Here is a 6,868-nt window from a genome sequence, read left to right as displayed (position 1 = left end):
TGGGCCACCAACATTTAGTATCAATAGAAAACATGAATCTCCGGAGGATGAGGGCCCAGAAATCAGGATTTTAAAAAGATTCCCAGGTGATTCTAATGTGCAGCCAAGGTTGAGAACCACTGCCTTAAAAAGCGTTGATTGGTCCTGCTAAAGTGATTTCCCAACCCACCAGTGGCACGTGAGCTGCAGGGCCAGGCTGAGCGGCTGCTTTGTGTTCCTGTACCCGAGCGCCTAGTCTGGGGACCAGTGGGGGCTGAACCTTGACTTCGTTCTCTCAGCAGGTGGGTACCCAGACTTGGTGAAGGGAAGGGGGGTGCCTTTTATAACATGCACACGGCTGGTCCATGTGCCCAAGGCATGTATGCACGGGGCGTGTGTGCCCCTACCCGGCACCATTTTGTAATTTATAAATAGGATCGGCGTGGCTGCTAGTGTCCTGTCAACAGGCGCCGACCGTGCAGGTAGAAAGTCACAGGTGAGGAGAGGCTGGATCCAGGGGGAGAAAGGATGCCGTCCATGGTTTTGGCACTGGTTACAGTATCTGTCCCCGGATTTTTTCTCACGTTCCCTACGCTTTGTCATGGAAAGATGAGGAAGGTGCTGAATGGAGGGAGATAAGGAGGAAAGGGCCCCTGTAACCTGAACACTCGTAGCAAGATTTGTCTGAAGAGCTGAATCTCCGTCTGAGTAGAAAAATGAGGAAAGCGCACTAAGGAAAAAAATATATGTAATAAAAAAATAATAAACAGATGTTTGTTGAAAACTCTGTACCTGAGACGGAATCAGATGCCGCATTGTTTAAATAGCTTCTTATAGTCACCATGGGTCACAATAATTTATTTTTTTACAAAAGAAGAGATTTGCCCATCTGCATGAATGCCCTCATTTGAATTCCGTAATTTTTTTTTTCATCACTTCTGGTTAGTCACTGAGGCTACATCTCCTTGAAGTAGAAGAGATTGAAGTACTGTTATTCAAATAATGCCCATTGTGCCAAGAGGGAGTGTCAGGGAGTTCATTAAAGTTAACAAAACAATTGCCAGGTTTCCCCAGCTAAGAAAAAGTTTTCCCCCCTACATGCTCCTGATAACAGAGTGTAAAACACAGAAGACTAACTGCCATTTCTTTTGTCACTCAGAATTCCTCATTCAGCAAGTATTTATTGAATGTCCTCTGTGTCCCCGACACTGAAGGAGTAGGCACTAGGCATGAGTAGGCCTGCCAAGTCTTTGCCCTCAGGGGACAGTGTTGAGGGGAAGGGAAGGCTCACTAATGTACAAGCACCGGAAAGGGCCCCGAGCCTCCCTTCATGGGGATCAGTAAGGGTTCTAGTCTGTATGTAACAATTAGGATTAAGTGTGTCTGCATGTGACAAAAACCCCAAGTTAACAATGGCTTTATTTTCTCAAGAGTAAGAAGTCTTGATCAGGGCTGATGGGCTGTTCCATGAAGCTGTCAGGCACCCAGGCTCCACCCAGCTTTCCACTTCATCAACCTTAGAGCGCAGCCCTCACTCATAGGGTCCAGGATGGCTGCCAGAGCTCCAGCTATCATACATGCATTCCTGGGGACAGGGGAGAAGAAGGGCATACTTTCTTCCTTTTAAGGAAGGTTGGGAAACAGTCTTTATTCTAGACAGTCGTGTACACAGCTAAAATTCAGGAGGCTTATATTATTGAGGAGTAAGGGGAGAATGGATATTGAGGTAGGCAACTCGCAGTGTCTCCCTAAGGATGGGGTGAGTGTGGGAAAGCTTTGTCAAGGGGGTGGATGTAACTCAGACTTTCATGGACGTGGTAGTGTTTGGATGAGACAAGCTGATACCATGTGCTAGTATACTGTAGACTAGACTCCTCTGCTATGGCAGATGTGCCTGTAATAGAGTTTGTGAAGGTCCACTGTTGCAGCTTAGTTGCTACCTATCCATTGATAGAATCCCGATCACCTAGAGTAGTTCAGCGGTTCTCAACCTGTGGGTCGCGACCCCTTTGGGGTTGAACGACCCTTTCATAGGGGTTGCCTAAGACCATCGGAAAACACATATTGAATATATAATTACATATTGTTTTTGTGATTAATCACTATGCTTTCATTATGTTCAATTTGTAACAATGAAAATACATCCTGCATATCAGATATTTACATTACGATTCATAATAGTAGCAAAATTACAGTTATGAAGTAGCAACGAAAATAATTTTATGGTTGGGGGTCACCACAACATGAGGAACTGTATTAAAGGGTCGCGGCATTAGGAAGGTTGAGAACCACTGTAGTAGTTCAAGGCAAATTATAGATTAGCAGGTTTTGGTTATTATTGCTAAAATTTAAGTAGGGGAGATTTTGCAGGAATAATATAGGGAATCACACATAGGAGTTCTTAGAATGGGACCCTAGTCCCTTGTTTTGTATTTGTCACCCATAAAATACACACCTATAGAGTGTGGCAAGTCAAGGGGAGGAGAAGGCAAGCAGAAATCCAGAGAGTGCTAGCAGGGGAGTGCAGTTGGAGGGCCCTAGAGAAAAGCTTTTTCTGCTTCATATTTTCCCTGCTTCTGTTTCACCTAGTCCCCTAGAAATTGGCAGTTAGACTTTGTCCCTTTTCCTCTTCCTCTAAGGGAAGAGAAATACAGAGCTAGCAGAATTACATGGGATCTTAGGGGTCATGCTGCCAACAAAATAAGGCTGTCTCCCACCACTGCCTGTATTAAACATTGTTCGGAAGGTACTAGCTGATGCACTGGGACAAGAGAAATAAAGCTAAAGTACACATGTGGAAAGCAAGAGGTAGAGTTATCATTATGTGCATTTGACATGCTTATGTCCTAAATGATATGCTATTTATTACAAACAACGAGAATACAGTAAGGTGCCTTGGAATGAAATAATATATACTGGTAAATGTAGCTCTAGAGAAAAACAACCCGGTAGAAAATAGAATGGAAGCAAAGGCACGCTCTATAGTAAGGATAAGTGAGAATAGTTAAGACGAACTAGCACTGTCAGGTATTACATAATTACATAGTATTGTATTGAGGCTTAAATAGAATGATCAATATTACGAATAAAATCCAGAACTAGACATCAATATGTACAGAAACGTTGTCTTTAGGTGAAGATGGCATTTTGTGTCAGTAAGGAAATGAAAGATTATTAAAAAATAGTTTGGGACAACTGGGTTGCCATCTGGAAAAACAAAAATTGGATCCTTACCTTGCTTCTTATGCCAACAGAAATGCCAGATGGATAAAAAATTTGAATATTAAAAGTAGTAGATGAAAACAGAGTTTTAAGTCATCTTTTAGCACAGTATTCCTAGGTATAACACAAAACCTGGATATCATAAATAAAAAGATTGATATATTAAATTTCATAAAAGTAAAGAAATCCAGGTCTCATGGAGCCTAGGTCCCTGACAGTTTTATGGACCATTAAAAAAAAGTCAAAACACACAAAAAGTGAATTGAAATTCACAATAAAAACCAAAGAACTAATATCCTTAATTTATAAAGAGCTCTAATCCTATATAATAAAAGGCTAATATAAAAATTGACCGAATGGCTGAATGACCAGTCGCTATGATGCACCCTGACCACCACGGGGCAGACACTCAATGCAGTAGCTGCCCCCTGGTGGTCAGTGCGTTCCCATAGCGGGAGCGCCGCTCAGCCAGAAGCCAGGCTCTCAGCTGGCGAGCACAGTGGCAGTGGTGGGAGCTTCTCCTGCCTCCGCATCAGTGCTAAGGATGTCCAACTGACAACTTAGGCCTGAGTGGGCCTAAGCCATCAGTCGGACATCCCCTGAGGGCTCCCGGACTGCAAGAGGGTGCAGGCCTGGCTGAGAGAGACCCCCCCTCCAGTGCACAAATTTCATGCACCAGGCCTCTAGTAAATTAATAAAAGATCAACAATGTAATAAAAAAATGGGGAAAGACAAGAAATAAAAATGACTCTTGAACCTATAAAAAGATATTCAACCTACAATAAGCTATTTTTAAAAATGATCAGAATAATAAGTTTAATGATCAGAATAATAAGTTTTAAAAAAGTTATCATTAAGGGTATAATGGGAGCCTAAATTGGAATGATTTCCATAATGGGTATTCTGATAATCTTTTCCCAAATGAAAAATGCATATACCATTAACTCAATAATTCCATTTCCAGAAATGTTGTCCTTCAGAAATGTGTAAAGATATGTATGAGAATATTCATTGCAGCCTCTCAATGTCTTCATTACTCTGTTTCCTTTTGCTCAACCGTGAGGTGGAAATAGATTCTAGTTTCCTGACACTTGAAATGGCTGGTATGAGTATCTTAGAAACCAGCTAGGCTACCTGAAAGAACAAGGAAGGTAGTCTCTAAATTTAGGACGTTATTTTAGTGCTTTAGAAAAAGGAAGAGTCCTAATTATAAAGCAATTGTCCTGTGCTTTGAAACGCCCGGGCAAAGGCAGCCCAGTTGTGCTGGGTTTCTGCCTGCTTCTCTACTCTGGTACCAAGTTGGAAGCACTTTGGAGGCCAGTGTGATGGGGATGGCTGGTGGCCTTTTTGGGCACTGGGCCCCTACAGATGGAGCCCCTGGCTGATGCTCCCCTCACCACTTGAGGGCATCCAGCCTGGCATCCTGGCATGCCTCAAGGGCAAAGCTCCCCTAGGACCATCTTCTTGGATCCCAGCAGGTGGGACCCATCAGATTTGACATTACTTTTGCACCAACATTATTTTGACTCAGATAATGATGCAACCTGTTACACAGCCCATCAGTGTAATTATATGTAAGAAAATTGCTGAGGGAAGTCCCTGAGCAGTTGGAGGCCAGAAGGAAATATTTTCAATTAATTAATGGGTGGTCAGGAAAATTAATTTTAATTTTAAAAGAAAAATTAATATAAAAAATAGGAAAGCCTTAGAATAAGATGTCTGAGGCTAATATCTGTCCAGTCAAGGGGATATACTAGAAGAAGCTAAGCTGAGATTCATAGATATTTAAACTTTGGTTTTAAGCTTTTTTTTTTTTTAAATAGCATTAAAAACACCATGTTAGATTTCCTTGTCTCTCCTGCCCCTTTACCAAAATAAGGCCTAAGAAAATAACCATTCGGGGAGTTTATAAACGCCAGAAGCTAGAATTTAGCAAAATGAAGAGAATTTAACTTGGATGAATATATCATGCATAAGAAATAGAGGGTTGGTTTAGGCTTTGCTAATGGCAAATGCCTAAACCACCAAATGGTTGTGGTGATTTTATGGGTTTCTTGAAAGTGACCAAGCATTTAGAATCTCCCTACTTATAAAACACTTCAGGTATTGCATTGGTTAACTAAAAAAAAAAAAAAAAAAGTGAGGCACAGGTAACAGGATTTCAAATAAAGCTTCCTATCTGAGTTGGAAGAATATATTCTAATGACTTGTCCTGATAATTTTATAAGTTGTACCTATAGCAAATGCGTCTTGGGCCTTGTGTCAGAGGCATTAGCTGAAGAGACTGTCATTTCAGAAGGCTTCTGAAATGCCTGTAGGAGCCACAATTAATTGGTTGAGCATCAGCAACATAAGAGGGTCAGTGCTGACCTTTCGGGAGCTCATGTTTCAAAGCAGATAGCGCTGATGTGACCAGAACGGAAGAGCACAAGGAAAAATGATCAAAATGTTGCAGGCACGAATGAGCCCTAAGCGTGCTCTATTTAAAGTAAGCCTCATCAAAGAAAGGCAGGGTTAAAGAAACCTAATAAGTTAGGGGTCATTTCTTTGCTTTTCATTTAATCACAGCTCTTGTGGCACATTGGAAATAGAATATGATTTACAAAAAAATACCCAGATCACAAATTCCTTGTTTTAAGTGTGTAATATAAGTGAAATAAAGAATAGTGATGCCTCATTTAATGGGGGAGTAGATTTCAGGTAACCTTGGGTCACCAGAACCTGACCGTGAATAAGGAAATACTGTGGAAGTGCAGAAGGAACTGAACTGAAAGGCCAGAGGTCTTTCAGTAGAAGAAAGTAGGTCAATATGAGCCACCCTTGGGCCATTCTCCAGACCCTGGTTTCCTCATTGGTGAAATGAAGGTTTTAGGCAGTTTTAAGGTATCTCTCCTTGGTAAACAATTTAAAATGTAATCTATTCTTTGTGTACATTTATGCATATTATAATACTGAAAAAAGATTTAATAAATGTGCATTGTAAGGAATTCAAACAGTAAAAAGGTAGATGGTGAAAAGCCAGCCTGCCTATTATCTGAGGCTCCCAGCTCCCTCTCCAGAGGCAACCACTAGCCTAGTTCCTCGTCTATCCTTCCAGAAATATTCTATAGGCATATTATAAGTATATCTTACAAAAATGAGTGGGGTGTGTCATACACACTGTCATACTTCTTGTTGTCATTATCACTTTCGGAAATTGTAATCATTGGCTCATATTGATCTACTTTCTTCTTCTGAAAGACTCTACAGTATAGTAATTCGTGTCCAGTAATTAATTTAACTGTCAATGCGTGGTTTATTTTCATAGATCATCTCTTCAGTTCTCTACAGCTCTAAATTTCTCAGACTTTCATGTCTTGGTTAAAAAGATGTCTGAATAATAAAAAAAAAAAAAGTCGTTACAAATCACATTTGCTGATCCTCTTGGGAGACAAAAGCCCACCGGTTCTGAGCCCCTGACCACAGTCATATATGAAGTAAGTGAGGGATGAAAGGCCCCCCCTGCGCCCGCAGAGGCAGGAGGGGGAGGAAGTGCATTTCCTGGCACTGGGTCAGGCCCCTCGCAATGTTGATTTCACCCATGTGAGAACTGCTATTCCTGTTGATGACTGGGTTCCCGGTCAAAGGTTAAATCAGATTTGAGACAAAACTCACTACCTTTTAAAAC

The 6,868-nt window shown here is 41.3% G+C and overlaps 1 protein-coding gene across 2 annotated transcripts in view; it reads left to right on the top strand.

Annotated features, from left to right (window-relative positions):
• The window catches only part of PRKCE (protein kinase C epsilon), a 436,307-nt gene that overhangs the window by 31,473 nt on the left and 397,966 nt on the right, over positions 1 to 6,868 (top strand). The window lies entirely within an intron of this gene.

This window comes from Myotis lucifugus, unplaced genomic scaffold, assembly GCF_000147115.1.
Source record: "Myotis lucifugus unplaced genomic scaffold, Myoluc2.0 scaffold_6, whole genome shotgun sequence".
Taxonomy (NCBI): Eukaryota; Metazoa; Chordata; class Mammalia; order Chiroptera; family Vespertilionidae; genus Myotis; species Myotis lucifugus.
Note: the sequence above shows the minus strand (reverse complement) of the source record. Positions and strands in the feature narration are given on the sequence as shown.